Source organism: Canis lupus, chromosome 15, assembly GCF_048164855.1.
Source record: "Canis lupus baileyi chromosome 15, mCanLup2.hap1, whole genome shotgun sequence".
Classification (NCBI taxonomy): Eukaryota; Metazoa; Chordata; class Mammalia; order Carnivora; family Canidae; genus Canis; species Canis lupus.
In genome coordinates, this window is record NC_132852.1 from 25,767,910 (window position 1) to 25,787,667 (window position 19,758).

At 42.1% G+C, this 19,758-nt stretch overlaps 1 long non-coding RNA gene across 1 annotated transcript; it reads right to left on the bottom strand.

Moving 5' to 3' along the window:
* Positions 1–7,793: 7,793 nt before the first annotated feature.
* Positions 7,794–18,432, bottom strand: LOC140604753 (uncharacterized). Its single transcript, XR_012007564.1, has 3 exons — positions 18,101–18,432; positions 17,005–17,067; positions 7,794–9,975 (listed from the first exon to the last, which is right to left on the bottom strand). It is a non-coding gene; the product is annotated as an uncharacterized lncRNA (long non-coding RNA).
* Positions 18,433–19,758: the final 1,326 nt, after the last annotated feature.

Below are 19,758 nucleotides of genomic sequence, written 5' to 3' on the forward strand. Positions count from 1 at the left end.
ACTGCGATTAAAAGACAGAAATAAACCCAAGAAACAACGTGGCAGTTAAACAAATAGGATACTGTCATTTAGCCTGGAACAGGCTTAAAGTATGTAGGGAGAAGGGAGAAGTACTCTGCTTTGTAGTTAACAGAGTGTATAATTAATTGGCCTGGTGGTCTCCACTTGGTCACTTATATATTTAATTGGTTTCTCACTGAACACACATAATAAATATTAGTTTTCTTATTGTTACTTTTGCAGTTGGCCACCTTCTAGTGGATCAGTGGGGAGGCCAAGAGTAGTGTTCATATATCCTTCCTTCCTTCACTGCATTTATTAGGAACCTGCTTTTGTACCAGGCACTGTGCTGGAAGCTGTGTGTAGGGTGTAAGCCTTGGCCTTGGATGAGTTTACAAACCAGCAGAATGAGACAGACATGTAAATATATTGGTGCAACCAAGTGTCATTGGTGCTGCGAAAGAAGAGTGTAAAAAGGGGTCAAAGGGTACAAATTTCTAGTTATAAAACAGGGAGGTCCTGGGGATATGATGTACAGCATGGTGACCACAGTTGATAATACATATTGTGCATTTGAAAGTTGCTAAGAGAGTAGATCTTTTTTTTTTTTTTTTAAAGATTTTATTCATTATTTATGAGAGACAGAAAGAGAGAGAGAGAGAGGGGCAGAGACACAGACAGAGGGAGAAACAGGCTCCATGCGGGGAGCCCGACACAGGACTTAATCCTGAGCTCCAGAATCAGGCCCTGGCTGAAGGCGGCACTAAACCACTGAGCCACCCAGGCTGCCCAAGAGAGTAGATCTTAAAAGGTGTCATTACAAGAGAAAAATTTTCTAACTTTGCATGGTAATGGATGTTAACTAGACTTACTCTGGTGGTCATTCTGCAATACATACAAATACTGAATCATGTCTGTACACCTGAAACTAATATATTGTTATATGTCAGTTATAGCACAATAAAAAAAAATAAAGCGTGTGCAGAAAGTACAAGGAAGGGATTGCAAGCTTGCATGCATAGTGTATAAGGAACCAGGGAGGGCTTTTGGGAAAGATGACATTGAAGCTGTGGTTTTTAAACAAAAAATAAATAAATAAATAAATCCTAGCTTTCCAGGCTGTTACTGTTTGGGAGGACAGGTTAGAGGCACCAGGGAATGTGGAGCACCTGACATGAAGGTTCAGGTTCCCTACATGATCTTTACAAAAGGATTACCAGACAGAATGAGGTTCGTACTGCCGGGAGGGAGCTAGCCACGAGCAGGCCCCAGATCCTCAGAAGGGAGGAGGAAGGTGAAATTCAATAATGAGAGGAAGGAAATTGATAAAAAGAAAAAGTAAATGAGAAAAGTTGGATGGTAAAGGAGTAAAGACAAGTGGAAGATTGAGAAAAAAACATATCTTAAGCCCCAGATGAAGAACTACAAAGTGGTCAGAGTTGAGCCAGAAGATCAATAGATGGGCCTTTCTAGTTGCAAGCTAGGGATGATGTGGCCTGCATCTAGTCAAAAACCTAAACAGAACTAGGATAAGATGACCAGAAGCCACAATTGTCTTTTTCTCAGATGCATCCTGGTCCCAATTCTTGGTGGAGCTATACCCCCATGAGGAAAGGAGCCCTGGATGGGCAGCAGTGAGGCCTGTCCTCTGTCCTGTGCCTATAACCTCCCTCACTTTCTTCTCTGGGGGTAGAGGAGATGAGTAGGGAGGGGGCCAAAAGTCCCAGGTGGCAGAAACCCTACTAGAATGTGGCTACCACTTGGAGACCAGTTGCCTGTTTTCACTTTCTGTTATTAGGTCTGTTATGGCAGACTTTGTCCTGCGACAAAATCATACAACCACAGGATTTTAGGGTGAGAAAAGAGCATGAGTATCTCCTAATTTAATGGTTTTCAAACTGTTTTGATCATTTACTCAAAGCAATAATAATTTGAGCATATGGCCTCAATTTATATTTATTGATTTGTAAATGCTGTATTCATACTTCTATATTAGTATATTTATTTAAAAATATATTTATTTAAAAATTATATTTAAAAAACAAATTTCTAATATTTTTCCCTATACTGTAATGGATTGTCTTCATTCCCTCTGGGGTACATGAAATCTATTTTGAAGGCAACTCATCAATTTCTACCAGATGTGTTCATCTCTGTAACTCTCTTTCAAAAGGAAATATAACCTTTTCTTGAACACCTAGAGGGATACCGTTCCATTTTTGGAAATTTCTGGGAGTTCCCTGGTTACCATGTCCCAGGTAGCCAAGGGAGGAACTTCTATACAGATCACACCAGGAATTCTGACCAGAGCTGAACACCTCTCTGGATATGCAGAGGGAAGGAACCCTTGTTGTGCATTTGGCTCTCCCTGGATCCCAGCACTGTTGAGTGCCAGAGCTGTGAAGACAGCAGGAAGGGCCTTTCACTGCCACTGTAAATATTATCACTGCCTCTGGTATGCAGAAAAGCAAGAGGAGCAGCATTTGCTGCTTCCAGGTGGCAGACGAACAAAAATGAGGCTGGGGTGGGAGGAGACGGTGAGGTGTCTGGGAAAAAGAGATCAATAAAACCTCACTAGTGTGCAATATTTACCATAAACAGCCCAGGGTTGTTTGGGGTAAGGAAAATTGTCAACAGAGATCAGTTCTTTCTCAGTGACTGTGGGAGCAGGTGTTCCAGAAGGAAGAATAAAGATGGCAGCCTTGGTGGGATTAGACTGATGGCAGCCAAGTCACCGAATGTTAATGTGAACTGGCAGCCAGTGCCACAGCACACAGGGCCCCCTGCCATTTTTTAGACATCCATTTCAAGATCCTAAATTGCCACAACATTTACATATTTTCAGACTATGGACTATTTCCTCAATTCTTGAGCAGAATTTTTCCAAAACTCACAAATGCTAGTGGTAGAGCTGGTTTGGGGCCAAGAATTCTTAACTGACAAAGAATGCAGAAAGGCCTAGATTAAAAAAATGGAGGCATAGCTTGCTCAGGACTCTCAGAGAACCTATTGGAAATGCTTCTCTATGCAACTTTTTCTGAAAGCATTTGAGAGAGACTCTTTGAACAATTAAGCTGGTGAGGGATTCAGAATTCTCTCGTTGCCCCATTCCCCATTCCACCTGCTTTTGAATGACAGACTAAACTGGATCCTGAGGCCAGATTTAAAATTACTGTGACTTTTTTTTTTTTTTTTTTTACTGTGACTTTTAATTTGATTTCATACTATTAGATAATAAAAGAACACTATTCCTTTTGAGTGCTGCATGTTGGAAGCTGCTCTGAGTTTTGGAGAAAGGAAGAGCCTTCAGGGTCTGGGGAAGAGGAGAAAACTCCAAGGGGAAATAAGTTGGTTTTTGTTGGGGTGGAGAGCATGGGTTAGACTGTTTGCGGGCCTGTAAAGCTTTTCCTAAATTTCCAATTCCAGAAACGTGCCCTGTTGCCCTGGATGTAAGCACTCCTGGGGGTAAGTGTGTGTTCTAGGTCTGGACAGTCATGAAATGCATCTTCCTGACAATAGTGACTGGTCTAAGGATTGGGCCCATGACCCAAATAGGACCGTATTCAGGTCTGATGTATAGATATACTCCCATGCTTGTAAATGGGAGGGTTTGAATTTGGAGCTCTTGGACACCATGTTATTACCTGCCATGTGGAGAATTAGAATTAAGCCAGAGGCAGAGACAAAAGATAGATCGATGCATTCATAAGGACGCATGGGAAAGGAGAGAGTCCTGATAGCAGAGAATCAACCATGTCTCCCTCTCCTTGTAGTCTAGTGGAATCTATCAGCGAGTCCTTTTATCCCCACCTTTGAAATACAACCAGACCTTGATGACGTGATGACATCTCATCATTTCTGCCATGACAACCTAAGTCCAACCAGCATAGTGTTTCCCCTGGAAAATGGTAGCCTCTTACCTGTCTTCCTGCTCCTGCTTTGCTTCTCCACATTCAGTTTTGCATACAGCAAAGAGGTCATTTGGTTGGTTGCTTGCACAAAGTTTTGAAACATTAATTACATCCTGTCATTCCTCTGAATCCTTCAAAGGATTCTCATCTCACTCACAGTAAACGCAGAGTCTTACAGTGGTTTACTGTGGAACATGCTGTCCCCTTCCTCTTTGGCGCTCACTGGCCTCCTCACTGCTCTTGAACAAATCTTTATGCTCTGAGGTAGATATATTTTATTTTTGCACGCTGTTTATGACTCAGTTTTGTATTGTTTTCATCACTGTGTCCCACATATCCAGGGAACCTTGAATGTGGTGAGTACTGTAAATTCCAGTGTTGGCTGTTAAGGTGCTGGTTCCCTCTACTCTTCCCTTCATTCTGTTGACTATCCTAGAGGCCTCCCCAGCTACCTGAACCTACAGATTCCCTTTTCTGCTTAAGCTACTTTGAGTTGTGTTGGAGTGGTGCCATTTTAAAAATTTGAGGTAGAACTATACATCTCTAAAGATAAAATAAATTGATTTTTTTTCCACAAGCTTTAGATATGGGTTCAGTCTAAGTGTTCTAATAGTTAAATAGTTGAACCCCCAGAAGCTTAGAGATTATTAATATTTTTCATAAATTTTTTATGCTTAAATTCTTCAATTGTGTGCTCTTAAAATTTGTGCTGCATTCTGAAGCCTTAGTATGTCTTAGGTTCAGCATTTTCCTTGAAAAATTTATGTCTGAAATCAAACCTCATTCAGTGAACAAGTGGCGTTCACTTCAGCAAACTTCTGTATATAGTCAACATCTCAGTCGACTTTGACTGTTTTGAAAAATGAGAATCACTGGGGTGCTAGCATTCCATTTCTTTATCATCTGGATGCTGTAGGTCTCAAGTGGGAAGACATATAATAAAACATCCAGGAATCACTTATTTTTTTTAGCAGTAGTTATAGTCCCCATCACTTCCTCTAGGCTGTAGGCCACTGATTTTCCTTCATGTGTTAGAATCACCTGGGTGGCTTTTCAAACCCCCATATCTAAGCTGCAGCCCAGCCCAATTAAATCAGATCCCTGAGGGTAGGAAAACAACGATGAAGACACTAGGCAGCATTTGTTGAGCACATACTATGTGCCAGGTTCCATGCTACGTGCCTTATACACATTATCCATTTTCTCCCCCAACAATTCCATAAGGCAGCACCTAAACATATGAGAAGATAATTGAGGCACACAGAGGTTGAGTAGATTGCCCAGAATCCTATAGGGAGCCAGGGAAGGGGGCCAGTTACTAATCCAGGCAGCTCGATGCCAGAGCCAAAGCTCTTTTAGAATTTGCTTTTCCGTTTTCATTAAAAAAAATAATAAACGTGGTTTCAAGAATTAACTAGTTCTCAGAGCTCATTACCAAAAATGCTACTCTGTCAATCCCCTAGTGCCACCGCAGCTGTCCTGTTTCCTCTTCTCAAAGCTATCACTTTCAGTGGATTTACTTTTTCTTTTCATATGTATGTGTATGTTTCTCACCACCATTGTATATAATAAGACTTTTGCTTTTTTCAGTTTTAAGCATTAGGTCTGATCTTCCCACATGGAAGGTGATGGCACAGATTTTACCGCCCATCCCTGCTCATTTCTATATCATTGCACCATGCTTTTGATTATATCATAACAGATTACATTATGTAGATGAGTAAAATACTGTTTGCGGCTGAGCTGTATAGTATGTTCACTACGTGGTTATGCTTTCCTTCCTTAAACAACTCCATGCTTGTTTCTGAGTTGTAATATCTGTTGTTATCTCTCTGGGAATGATAAAGATAGATTTCTTGGTGGTTTGTTTTTGACAGGGCAAGGGAGTAATTCTCATGTCCTTGAATAGTATCTGTTTACTCCAACCTGTTTTTTTCTGTTTATCTTTCCTGGAATCTGTTTTTCATATCTGAGACCTGGCTCGGATGTCCTGTGATCCTTGGCTGTCTGCTTCCAGGCGTTAGAGGAAGCCTAAGCATCAGACTGGGAACCGTGTACCTGGGGGCGGCTAGCCGGCTTCACTGTGTATTTCCACAGGACACCAAACTCAGTGTCTTTGGGTCTTTTCTCTCAAGCTGATTGTATTCCCCAGCAAAAGATTTTCCAGTCTTCTCTCTGAAGAGTGTTACCCTGAATTCCAGCACTTTCCATGTAGAGAGGAAGGGTAAGATATTTCAGTAATCCTCCTGTTGTCAGCCAAGTAGTCTTGGCTGCAGCTGGTCTGGTGTTCGCTGGTCTGTCGATTCTGTTTTGTCCTTCCTGGAGAATAAGCCTCCAATCTCCCAGGGGCGGGGGGAGGGGTGTGTGTGTGGAGAATCTGAACAGTGTTGGGAAGAGGACTGTGCCCCTCACTGCTTTGTAAATAGATTTTTAACCAACTATTCCCTTTTGGCCCCTCATTCACCCTCACTCCTAAAGGTAACTGTGCTGCCAATTTCTGATGCTTCTCAAGGTTCTGGATATAGATGGAGTTGTCTCCCAGCTTCCCCTGCTGCTGGCTTAGAATGCACCTGCTAGAATCTGAATAGGTTTTCATTTGTGTTTCTACTTCTTAAAAATATTACACATACATGTGCATATCCACTCCCTTATATATGTGTGTGTATATTGTCTTGTCCAATCTCCTTGTCCTGATAACGTAATGCCCTCCCCTCACTCTACTGTGCCCTTAGAATGCACCTGCTAGAATCTGAATAGGTTTTCATTTGTGTTTCTACTTCTTAAAAATATTACACATACATGTGCCCTCTCCACTCCCTTATATATGTGTGTGTATATTGTCTTGTCCAATCTCCTTGTCCTGATAACGTAATGCCCTCCCCTCACTCTACTGAACATACAGATAGGAGTGGAGCTAAATAACTGATAAATCATCATCCTCACGGAGGAGTCAGAGCTCTTCATCACCACCTCATCAGAAGGACAATCAGCTCTTTTCACGCTACTGAGTGTTGGTATCAGCACTTTCCAAGTCCTTGATTCATTGGCTTTTCTCAGGCTGGTTAGACAGATCATGAGGCCGTCATGTAGTATGCCCATACTACAGCAAAAAGGTCTGCCCATAGTACAGAAAAATGGCACAGCACAGGTCTTCTGCCTTCTAACTTGGTGCCATTTGCATTTTCATATTGGGTTCTGGCCAGTGTTTATGACACCATCTGCCACTGGGAAGGGTGATGCTCTCAGGTCCACCAGAGATTATGAGAAACCATGATTCTGTTTATCACCTTGATTCAAATTTTAAATTCCCTGCCTGGGTCTACAAAGAAGAGAAACAGAAGAGGGAAGCCTGGCCTAAACACTTTTATTCCATCCTGGCCCTTCTTTATCCTGGTCCTAATGTTAAGCAGCCTTAATGGTTAGAGCAGATAAATGCAAAGATGACCACATTTGTAGTAGCTACAAAGGGTGATGAAAGGCACAGGGATTCCCAAGCACGGAAGAATGAATAAAACAGGGAACTTTGTTCCCAGGCTGGAGAAAGATGCTATATGGAAACTGGATTGGGTCCACAGGATGGCATTTGGAAGCCAAATGAGCTGCAGCCTTAATAGCAGCTAACGGTGGAAACACAGGCATTCCCCCACTGACCCAGCAATCCTTGCAATTCATGGCTTAGGATGTACATTGTGAAGGTGATTTGTGCAGCTCATTTTTAAAAATAGAAAGACCTGGGCAGCTCTGGTGGGTACATATGTCCTTTGTGGCCTTCCCTTGAGGCTTAGAATCATGGGCAAGATCCAGCTCTTTGCCCTAAATAATAAAAAGAGACCAAAGGATAAAAAGAAATTCAAACATCACAGCGAATGGGTTAGACTTAATGAGGCATGTGCAGAAAACCACTGTATTTTCTCCCTGGTATGTGCAAATCCATTTGGTAATTCTGTGGGCTGGTTTATTCCCCATTGCTGGGGGAAAACTCTGGCAGGTCCAGTGACTTTGTCCCTGTTAGTAAAAAAGAGTCCTCTGAGTTCCCTAAATGGGTCTCACTTTGAAATTTTAGCATTTCAATGATTAAAATGGCCAGTTCAGCATAGACATCAAAACTGAAAACTTCATTTGAAGCTAAAGCTTTTCTCCCCCAATTTTGTGCCTGCTTTGGGTTTCAGGTCCAACATGAGGATTTTCCCTCCTATTCCTGCAGTGTGAAACTGCTCCGGTTTCTCTGAGGCTGGAGCTGGGGCAAAGGAGGTATGAGAATGGGCTAGAAGTCTTTCTGGAGGGGCACAGGTGTAATCAGACAGTGGGTCATACATAGGGCGTGGCAGATGGCCAATTTTGCTTCTCTCTGTTTGAGGCACCTTCAAGTTGTGAACCTAATGGTAGGGGCAATGCTGTTCCTCTGACCACCTCCTTATGATACTTGCTCCCCCAACTTGGGGCCTCTGTGTGTGGGTTCTTCTCTTGGATCCCAGTGTCCCTCCTGGAAGCCATATGGGTTTTGCAAGGCCCAAGGGGCCCATGAGCAAGCACTCACATTTAGTGCAGTCCCTCTGCTCTATCCTTTGGCTTCTCCAGCTCAGGCCAGTGCAGCTGCACACTCCAGGGGGTTGCAGTCAAGCTAAAACTCTGTTACCGAGCTCCACTCTGTTCCTGGCAGCACTCTCCGTGGTTGGAGTAGGGAAAAGCTCTCTGTCTTCCTCTATGGGGGTGGGGAGGTTGGGAATGAACAGCATCCTTATGACCCTCTCTGGCCTCTTCAGCACCCATTTCTGTCTTTATAGGTGGGCGATTCCAGGTGGGTGATGGTGTTTGGGGTTTTACTCTTCTTTTTCACCCTTTAGATAGTTTTTGAGTCTTGCAGTGGCCTGGCACCTAGCAATTCATTCTTGGCCTTCAGGGACCATAGTTGGCTGAAAAATATCCCCTAAAGATATCAGGTGAACATTTCCCTATATACCAAAAGACGTGGTTAAACTAAGGATCTTGAGATTATCCTGAATTATCCAGGTGCACTCATAATTGAATCCTAAGTGTCTTTATAAGAGGAAGGCAGAAGGAGACCTGACACAAGATGAGATAATGTAATCAAGAAGACAGAGTTGAGAGAGCTGTGGCCATAAGGCAAGGAATACCAGTAGCCACCAGAAGCTATAGGAGGCAAGAACCTACCTGCTCTGTCCCAGAGCCTTCCGAGGGAGCACACCCCGGCTGGTGCCTTGATTTCAGCTCAGTGATACTTACTTGGGGCTTCTGGCATCCAGAGCTCTGAGAAAATGCATTCCTGTTGTTTAAAGCCACCCAGTTTGGGCCGATTTGTTATAGCAACTGCAGGAAACAAATATAGCTGCCTCACTTAAAAGTAAAGCAGAAAGAATACCATTTTAAATCTGTTGTAAAAGAAATGATTTTAAAAATTGTATTCATGCCTCTGGCAAGGGCTACTTCTCACTCTCTCAGGTCAGTGTTGATATATTCAACACATCTGGGGGATGTGATTTGACTGGCAGTGCCTCTGCATTTGTTACTGCTTCTGATGGAGTGACATCCCGAAGGTGCTTCATCACTTTCCAGCCTGTGTAATTCTTTCTTCAACATTGTCTCTGTAGACAGAACCTTCTTAATGGTCACATTCTCATGTAGCATCCTGGACCCAGTCATACTTAAAAACAACTGTCTATACATGTCTGTTTCTTTCCTTGGGAGGTTTACCATTAATTTTTTCCCCAGGGGAGCTCCCGGAGATAACATCAGACAATGTACCCTGTGCACTCGCTGGAAGAAGGAGGATTCCCTTGTTAGAGATAAGAGATGTGATTGACACCTCTGATGCTCAACTAGCTCCCATTTCTGGCCTCCTTGCTGTTGACTCATAGAGATGAAATATTCATACTAGAACTTGAGGTTTTTAGTCCAACACCCAGAGTTCACAGGTGAGGCCCTCGAGGCCTGCTGGGTTCACTGGATGAGTGGCAGAGTTATGAAGGGTCACTTCCAGGGCCATACTTGCTGCATTCTGCTGCTCGGTCACTCTCTTCCCTTTCCTGCGCTCATTTCCTCGTTGCTGTGGAGGAAGGGAAGGCAAGGGTGGGCAGCATCATTCGCTCATTCAACACACATTTGTTAGACAGCCACCAAATACCAGATCTCCTGCTAAGTGCTAGAGTTATGAACACCAACCAGACAATCCCAGACCAATGGAACTCAGGTGAGCTACATGCTCGCCTCAGGTCATCTTTCAAACTAAGACTTACATGGAAGCCCACTCTATATAACAAAGAAAAGCAGAAGGATTGTGATTGCAGCAGACACCAGGGCAGATGGGCTCAGGAGAGGGGTGGAGACTAGGTGCCCCCAAATTTGGTACTTCTTGCCCCCAGCAGTCCCTGGAGTGTCTAGGAAGCCTAAGAGTCAGTGATCTCTTGGGTTGAAAAATGCTATTTTAGAGCCCTGCTTAGTGAAGGGGATTCTGGGGACATTCTGCTCTGTTTTGAATCCTGACGCTATGGCTTCTAAGCTTTGGGCTCTTGTTCAGAATGCTTAATCTCTCTATGTGTCATTATCCTCATCAGTAAAATCAAGAAATTACCGAATTCTAATAGTTCTTAACTCCTTGGACATTGAAATGATCAAATGATTTGGTTCATTCACACCAGGCCTGACACAGAGTTAGCCCTGAAGAAATGTCAGGTAATATAATGTATGTGTTTGTGGATTTTCAACCCTCCACTGTCCTAGATAAGCTGTCCTCATTCTTCACTCCAGGTGGAAGAAGTCAATAGAACATACTTCAAAATTTAGGAAAACTCTACTCTACTTGAAGCAGTTTGATGAATGATCGTGTAATTCCTGCCTTCTACTGGACAGAACTGAACTTCAGCAAATCCTGGACACTGGTTGGAACAAAACTCAGTCAGGGGGAATGTAAGGGAAACCATATAGGGCTTCATCTCACTCTGCCAAGGCGTCAGAAGGAAATCACTTTTATTGGCAGTTATGGCTTTGCCACTAGAGAGGAGGTAGAAAACTTGCAGAGCTCTTAGCCAAGATTCAGCAAAAACATGAATGACAAAGCCTGGGAGTGACCTGAAGAAATGTTGAACTTTGGAGATTGGGTAGGAGTTGGCCCCGGGAGGTGGTGGGGGACTGGGGGAGACAGGCTTGGACAAGATGGTAAGCGTGGAAGGGGAGGAAGTAAAGGAGGCTACATAGGTCTTCTTATTAAGGACAGCTCTTCCTGTGGTACAGAGCTGTTGCTCAGGGCCTCAGGGACCTGCATTGTGGACACTGGCAAACAGATGGGACCCAGAGGGCCTGCAGATGACTCTGGGGAAGCTTGCTTCAGCTGGTGCCAGATGCAGCTGAGGCGGTGGCCACCTGTGCTCAGGCGCCCACGCTACCCACCTGGCCTGTCTGCATTTACTCAATCCAACAATTACATCTGCAAAGCCCCTGGGGCTCCGGATCAAGTTCCTAAGGAAGGCTGACATCAGACCCAAGGAAGGAGTGCTTTCTTTCCGGTTCAGATTCTAACCAACAATGCAGCCTGTGGCAGGCTTCCCTGGGTTGCAGAAACTGCAAGGAAAATGAGACTGGGCTCTGTCCCCAGTTCCTGCCCAGGTGCCTTCATATCCATTTGTTCTAAGCCAGATGTGTGAGCCCTGCCAGAGGGAAGGCGTTCCACAAATTCTCCACCCTGCTGGAAAGTAACCCTGTGCTTCCTGAGGGAGGGTCACGTCCGTATATAAAGTGAGACGTGGGTACAGCAGTTGGGGAAGTACTAACAAGGAAGAAGACCAGCCTACCATGCACTGGACATCTACAACCCCCCAGACATCAGATCTCGAAATTTACATACGTTGTCTTGTTTTTCTCAGCAATGATGCTTCAACGTTGGGGTAATCATTTTTACTTCAGACTCAGGCTCACTGATTTCAATCACCTGCCCAAGGCTATGTAGCTGGATTAGAACCAAGCCTGTCCTATTCCAAAGGAGTTCTTTCTTTCACCCAAATGGCTCCCAATGCTGTTTCTGGACGGTGGTGGGGAGCTGCTCAAGGCTACAGATGTCTAGACCCACCTCTAGACACTCTGAATTAGAACTTCTGAGGTGAAGCTGGGGAAATTTGCCTAGCAGATGTTTCTAAAGCCCTCTTGGTGGTTCTGATGCTCAGCATCAGATTCTCATGATCAGCAGACCTCTGAATCACACTGCCTTTCCAGCAGCATTTCTGATTGCTGCTTAAAGCAGCCCTAGTGCTTATAACAGGCCTTAAAATCAGAGGGAATTCCACCTCCCAAATCTGCCGTGGCCCATTATAACTCCCTTTTCGGGGATCCCTGGATGGCGCAGTGGTTTGGCGCCTGCCTTTGGCCCAGGGCGCGATCCTGGAGACCCGGGATTGAATCCCACATCGGGCTCCCGGTGCATGGAGCCTGCTTCTCCCTCTGCCTGTGCCTCTGCTTCTCTCTCTCTCTCTCTCTCTCTGTGACTATCATAAATAAAAAAAAAAAAAAAAAAAAACTTAAAAAAATAAATAAAATGTTTAAAAAAAAAAACCTCTCTTTTCGTGGATCCTTGACTTTCCTTAGAAGGACGTGGAAACACCTACTGTCCTACTTCCTACTAGATCCCTTTTATATAGCCTCTTTAAAGATGGCATCTGAACTCCAAAAACTCAGGAATTTCTTCATTTAACAAGTATTTTTTTTTTTTTTAACAAGTATTTCTATAGCACTGACTATGTGCCTGGGATCACTTTAAGTGCTTGGCTTAGTATGCAGCCAGTTGTCATTATTTGAGGTAGTTATGTTCTCTAAAGTTGCAGTAAATACTGAATCAATGAGTACTGAACCATTGCTCCTAGAGGAGATTTAAGGGTAGGTTCCTGCAACCCTCCAGTCACAGCATTTTGCATCATCCAATCAGTACATAACTTGTTTTATGTGTGTTTCTGTTTAAAGACACATTGTTTAGTTGATTTTGTTGACTCATTAACATTGAACTCATGGCCAACAGCACTGTAACTCGTGCCTGAATGAAGCTTATCTAATAACGCACGTATTTTTTCCTGTACAGCCCATCAGAGCCTTCTGTGCTTACAAACACTACACAGCATTTTAGGGCTATGCTTGGGGGCCATTTTAAACAGCTGAATCACTAACAAAAAGCATAAAAATGCAAAAACATGGCACTAAGTAGACTTCCAGAATGACACTAATTTACAGTCTGAGAGCTGAAACAAGAAGGCTAAGTGTGAATCTTATTCAATCTCAACTGAGACTGTGCACATCACGACACACATTCTTCAGCATTGCATATATCTGAGGATGACCATGAAAGTACCACAGGTATTGATTTGGGGGTTACAAATAAATTTGTAGCCTATATTAATAGGCTACTATACCTTGTTTAATCCTCCCCCCAGGATGAGGTAGGGACTGTCATTGTCCCTCTCCAATTCTGATAACCTTTAGAAAAATTAACAAAATTTTAAAATGTCACTCTCATTTTACCAGGTGAAAAACCAAGTCACAGAGAGGGTAAATGACATAGCTAGTAAGTGGCAAAGTCCAACTTTAAACCTCTGACTCCATAGTTAACCATCCAGCTGTGCTGCCGGATTGCAAGCTTGCAAGCTTATCTCTGTGGATTTCAGAGCCTGTCCACCAGAAGGATACTGATAGAATGAAAAAGGAAAAAAATAATTTTGTATGGTTTGAGGCATTCAAACCATGGCTATTCATTGGGACTGTTGCCTGGGTTCCCTTAAGTTTGGGTTTCTCTAGGTGTCTTCTGTGTGTCCCAGCTTCAGAGCCATTTGGTACAATGCAGATTCTCCAAGAGCTAATTTAAATGGAGTGGGGTGGGGACTACATTTTTAGTAAGTACCTCCAATAAGTCTGATGTTTTAGGATTTTGAAAGTACTATCTAAAATTCAGTACCTTCTTCAATAAAAATTGTACATCAAAAATAACATTCATGAAATTTGTAACATTCAGAGTTCTTCAGGCCTTTTTTTCAAAGGCCAAAGCTTTTTCCTTTTTTTCTTAATAGAATAGTGGGGGGGAAATGGGAACGATGAAGATTATTAGATGCTCAATTAAAAATTAGAGTCTTTTTTTAATGAGTTGCTTCAAGATACCAAAGGGAAATTTGGTTTACCCCAAGATCCATTTCTTTCTGAAGAATGGGTCCAGACCTAGCTTCAACTCATAAAACACTTTGGCCTGGGAAGAAGCAGGTTGTTATTCCTTCTCTATTTAGCTTTCCCAAGATCAGATCTGGCCTTTAAAAGAAAAAAAAATATTACAAGTTTACCTGAAAATAATTAGATTAGCCTGTTATATGACCTTAGAAATCTGAGCACTTAAAAATAGTGACTGACTGAATGTGACACCAACATGTGCACTTATCAAGACCCACTTCTATTCTTGTGATACGTCTACTACAGTTAATAAATTATACTTCAATAAAAAATATACAACAAAATTAATGACTTCTTTTGCATAAATTTTCCTTAATTTTTCTCCTTTCTGAGTTGTCATAGAAACCAAGATCAAGGTGTGCACCAACTTATTCTCAGATTTTGTTCTCACTTGTTTAGTCCTGTGCAGAAGTCAAAGGAGTAATAGCTACAGGAGCTGCAGAAATATTCACCAGCTTAATGTTACCTCTGGGAGGAAGGGATGGGTATGGACTTGCCATGTCTTCTGCTGTGTTCCTTTTAAAAAATGGAATGCACTATGAATATTTCAAAGAAACAGTTAGGTACCACATCAAAGGACCTAACTGTAAAACCAGCTCCCATCCGGGGTTCCAGGCCTCAAGGTTCCAGGCATCTCAGTGGCTGCGAAGCCTTGGTAAAGGGCAGTCTTGCTTCTATGGGACATTCTGTCTGGGCAGCCATCTGCTAATGTCATCTTTCTCTGTTACACCAGCTCTTCTGTCATCCAGGAGCTTGGAAGATGAATGGGTGAAGTAGGACCATGTCATCCGAACCTGAGGGCTCTGAACTATGGTCCTGGATGGAGCCCTTTTTCAGACACTTGTCTTTTTAAAAACATATATTTAGAGATTAGAAAACGGGGCAAGTTGCTTTTCATGTACAAAAGGAAGGCCACTGACCCTGGCTTGCTCATAAGGTAACAACAGCATGATTGATGCTGACTTGTCTTTTCCTCCTTGAAGTGCTTCCCAGGGGAGGAAGTACACTTAGTTGGGTCACTGACCAGGGTTCAGAGATAGAACAGCACTGTGGGTTTTGTGATAGGGGAGCACACTCCCCAAGCAATGAGCTGCTCCTGATTGCAACGCTTTTCTCTAGCTAAGGGATTTCTTCCCTGGGACTCCTGGCTGCATTACATAAGAAGGATTGCCATATGGCAGTCATAAGCAAAATTATCATTTCAGATTTGTGTTACCCCATATCTGTCAATTTAGCGGGAGTGAATTGTCCCAGTTAGATGGGGTTAAGAGGCTCAGCCCTCTGATAGCCATGGACATGGCCAGCCTTTCAACATCAAACACTACTTGCTATGAATAACCTTAAGGTTTCTTAAAAAAAAAAAAAAAAATTATTTATTAATGAGAGCTGGTGGGGGTGGTATGAGGCAGAGGGAGAAGCAGGCTCTGCAGGGAGCCCAGTGTGGGGTTCAGATCATGACCTGAACTGAAGGCAGCCGCTTAACTGACTGAGCCACCCAGGCATCCCAACCTTAAGATTTCTTATCCTTTCATTCCTGATACCTAGAAAGCAGTACAAGATTTTGCCTCCGGAGCCATTCACATGCTCATTTTCATGTGATTGATGACCTCCTTTCAAACTCACATGCTCTGCACACCAGTACGATAAGTTTTAGATTCTCAGAGAAGTTGCAGGACCCAATAGCTTTGAGGGAATTAAAAGGAGTCAAAATTAGGTAATTAGCAATTACACTAGTAGATATCAAAATAACTGAAAGGTTCTCAGTTGGCTTTGGATGCTGAAGTAGAAATCTGATTCATATCATTAAATTATTTCCTTAGCGCATTTGTAAAATGTGGATGTATGTTTGATTGTATATTTTATTTTATTTATTTTATTTTTTGCTTGTTACTAGTAGCACTGCAAGTTGGTTGGGCCCTAAATCAATCTGTTTAGAACAAGTAGGCAGCAAGAAGAATAATGCCTTTCTGCTGTAGTGTGGGGCTGCTCCTCAGTTTCCAGGACCATGCCAGAGAGATCAAATGGCCTCTGGATTAGCAGCCTGTGAGAAAGCAAACCTGCAAAGAGCACAGGCCAGGGCTCGTCTGACAGGACTTGGCAGTCCTGACACAGAATTCTCTCCATGTAACCACTCCCTTCTGAGCAATGCAAATGCCATGCAAGTCCTCAGCCTTAAGAAAAATTAGCAACATTCACTTTATGAAAGAAGGGACAAATGCTCAAATTATCAATTCAAAAATTGGGGATGTTATATGACTTCACATAGCAAGCAAGATCATATAATGTGTAAAAAGAGCAAAATTTTTACGCTCCAAGGACTTAGGATCTAATATTTCTCATATAAGCAAAAGATGAAAATATAGTACAATCCTTCTGCTCCTGAGATTTGACATCACATGTTGAGTGGGGAAATGTAAGTGAAGGAAACAAAAGTTTGGAATGTGGAGATTTGCATCCTGTCACTGTTAAGGTACTTATGAGCTCTACATGTCAATGATCTACCTGGGGAGAGAGGAGGGTAATTATGTGCCCTCTAAATTTCCTTTTCAAGTTCTGGCACTCTGATTCTGTTGCCTCTGATTTCCTCTGCTGGCAACAGAAATTCAGGAGAAATGTGGACAGAAAACATTTCTGTGATATGGTTAAGTCATTGCCATCAGAGCCATCCATTGCATCAGAGGAGGACAGTACCTGTTAGCAGAATCTAGCACATTATGCTAAAGAAAAATATCTAAGAATCCAAGACCTTTAAAAATAAAACTCTGTAATTATTCACCAGGTGGATTTCTTCATGTTTTTAACAATAGGCGAAGAAATATAGGAAGGCATTGTAAAGTGTCTCTTACTCTTTTGATTGGATACTGAAGAATTTTGTTACCCATACCTATTTGATGTGTCCTCTTGTCCTTCCTCTCTCCAGTTCAGTGATCCACTGCAAATTTCTGCACTTGAAAAAGCAATAGACAAGGATAGTATGTAAAGCAAGAAATGTCAGTACCAAATCGACAAAAATGAATTCAAGATCTACCATGTATCAGTCCTTGAGTTAGAAACTAGAAAGATATATGTCCGCATTTGCAAAGAAATAAACTAGGATTCTTTCCAAGGTCAATTATTCATGAAATATAAGAAGACTTCATGAAAGAAGGGGCCAGAATACTTCTTTGTTAAATGCAGTTGGACCTCAGCTCACAGACCCTACCTTCATATTCACAGAGGATTATTTTAACCCATTCTTTTAAGGATAAGATGTTCTCGATTATATTTTGCAAGTCATTAATAAATTAAGCCTAGACTAAACATCGTCTGAATAAAGTCTCTTCGTACAGGGGTGCCTGGGTGGCTCACTTGATTAAGCATCCAACTCTTGGTTTTGACTTAGGTAGTGATCTCAGGGTCATGAGATCGAGCCCTGCATTGGGCTCCTCACTCAGTGAGGAGTCTGCTCAGGACTTTCTCTCTTTCTCCCTCTGCCCCTCTCCCTCCTCTAAAATAAGTAAATAAATCTTTTTTAAAACGTTTCTTCATGTAATCACATATCCTAACATATTTATAAGTGAAACTATTTTTTAAAGATTTTATTTATTTATTCATGAGAGACAGAGAGAGGCAGAGACATAGGCAGAGGGAGAAGCAGGCTCTCTGCAGGGAGCCTGATGCAGGACTCCATCCCAGGACCCTGGGATCACGACCTGAGCTGAAGGCAGATGCTCAGCTGAATCACCCAGGTGCCCCTATACATGAAACTATTAATTTAAACCAAAATGATAAAATGAATTTTGTCTGATACAGTGTATTTTGGATTAGATGAAAACCAACAAAGGCCCTTCTAGCCCTCAGATTCTATACTTCATTCTGCATGTTGCTATTTTAAATATACGTATAACTCATTTTTAAAATTAAACTAGTTATTTGGGGCTAATTATAGATTCATGGGAAGTTCTAATAAATAATATGGAGAAATCCCATATATTCCTTACCCAGTTTCCTGCATTGATAACATCTTGCAAACTGTAGTGCAGTGTCATAACCCGGATATTGACACAGTCAAGATGCAGAACCATCATCATAAGGCTTCCTCATGGCTATCCTCACTTTCCTCCCACCTTATCACCTGTTTGATCCCTGGTAACCACTAACTCTGCTTTTCACTTTTATAATTTTGTTCCTTCAAGAATTATATAAGTGGGGGATCCCTGGGTGGCGCAGCGGTTTAGCGCCTGCCTTTGGTCCAGGGCGTGATCCTGGAGACCCGGGATCGAATCCCACATCGGGCTCCCGGTGCATGGAGCCTGCTTCTCCCTCTGCCTGTGTCTCTGCCTCTCTCTCTCTCTCTGTATGACTATCATAAATAAATTTAAAAAAAAATTAAAAAAAAAAAAAGAATTATATAAGTGGAATCACAGGATGCCTGGGTGGCTCAGCAGTTGAGTGTCTGCCTTCGGCCCAAGGCATGATCCTGGAGTCCTGGGATCAAGTCCCACGTCAGGCTCCTTGCATGGAGCCTGCTTCTCCTTCTGCCTGTGTCTCTGCCTCCCTCTCTCTCTCTCTCTCTTTCTCTCTCTCTGTGTCTCTCATGAGTAAATAAATACAATATTTTTTTAAAAAAGAATAATATAAGTGGAATCATACAGTCAGTAACCTTTTGGTTACTTTTCACTCAGCCTTATTCTGTATAGATTCACTCAGATTGTTGTATGTATCAATATTTCAATTCTTTTTACTGTTGCATCATATTCCATAGAACAGAATTCCATAGTACAGTACAGTGTGAATGTGTGCTTAACCATTCACCTGTTGAAGGACATCTGTGTTTCCAGTTTTTTATTAATAATGCAGTTATAAAATACCTATCTATAGACTTTTATGTGGACACAAATCTTTATTTCTTTGGGAGTGTAATTGCTGAGTCATATATAGTAACTGCATGGTCAGCTTTTTTTTTTTTTTTTTTCATGGTCAGCTTTTTAAGAAACTGCCAGACTGTTTTCCAGAGTAGCTGAACCATCTTCCACTCCCATCCGTAACACCCGAGTGATCCAGTTTCTTCACTGCCTTGCCAGGATTTGATGTTGTGACTATTTTTTATTTTAATCATTCTGATAGACAGGAAATGATAGCTTATTGTGGTTATAATTTGCATTTCCCTATTGGCTAATGCGTTAAATATCTTTTCGTGTGGTTATTAACTATCTGTATACTCTATGGTGAAATATCTATTTGTGTCTTCTGCCCATTTTCTAATTTGGAAATTAGATTTGTTGTTTTTATGATGAGTTTTAAAAGTATTTTATACAGTCTAGACACTAGTCCTTTGTCAGATATATGGCTTGCAAATATTTTCTCCCAGTCTGTAGCTTATCTTTATATCCTCTTATAAGGGCCTTTCACAGAAGAAAGTTTTTAATTTTGATAAAGTCCAGTTTATCAATTTTTGTTTATAGGAATTGTTTTGATGTCAAGTCTATCTTACTTAGCCCTAGAAACCAAAGTGTTTTTTTCCCTATTTTTTTCTAAAGGATTTATACTTTTACATCTTACATGTAAGTCCATGATCTGAGTTAATTTTTGCACCAGGTGTCAGACACTGAGATTTACATTTCACCTGTGGATATCCAGTTGCTTTAGCACTTTTGTG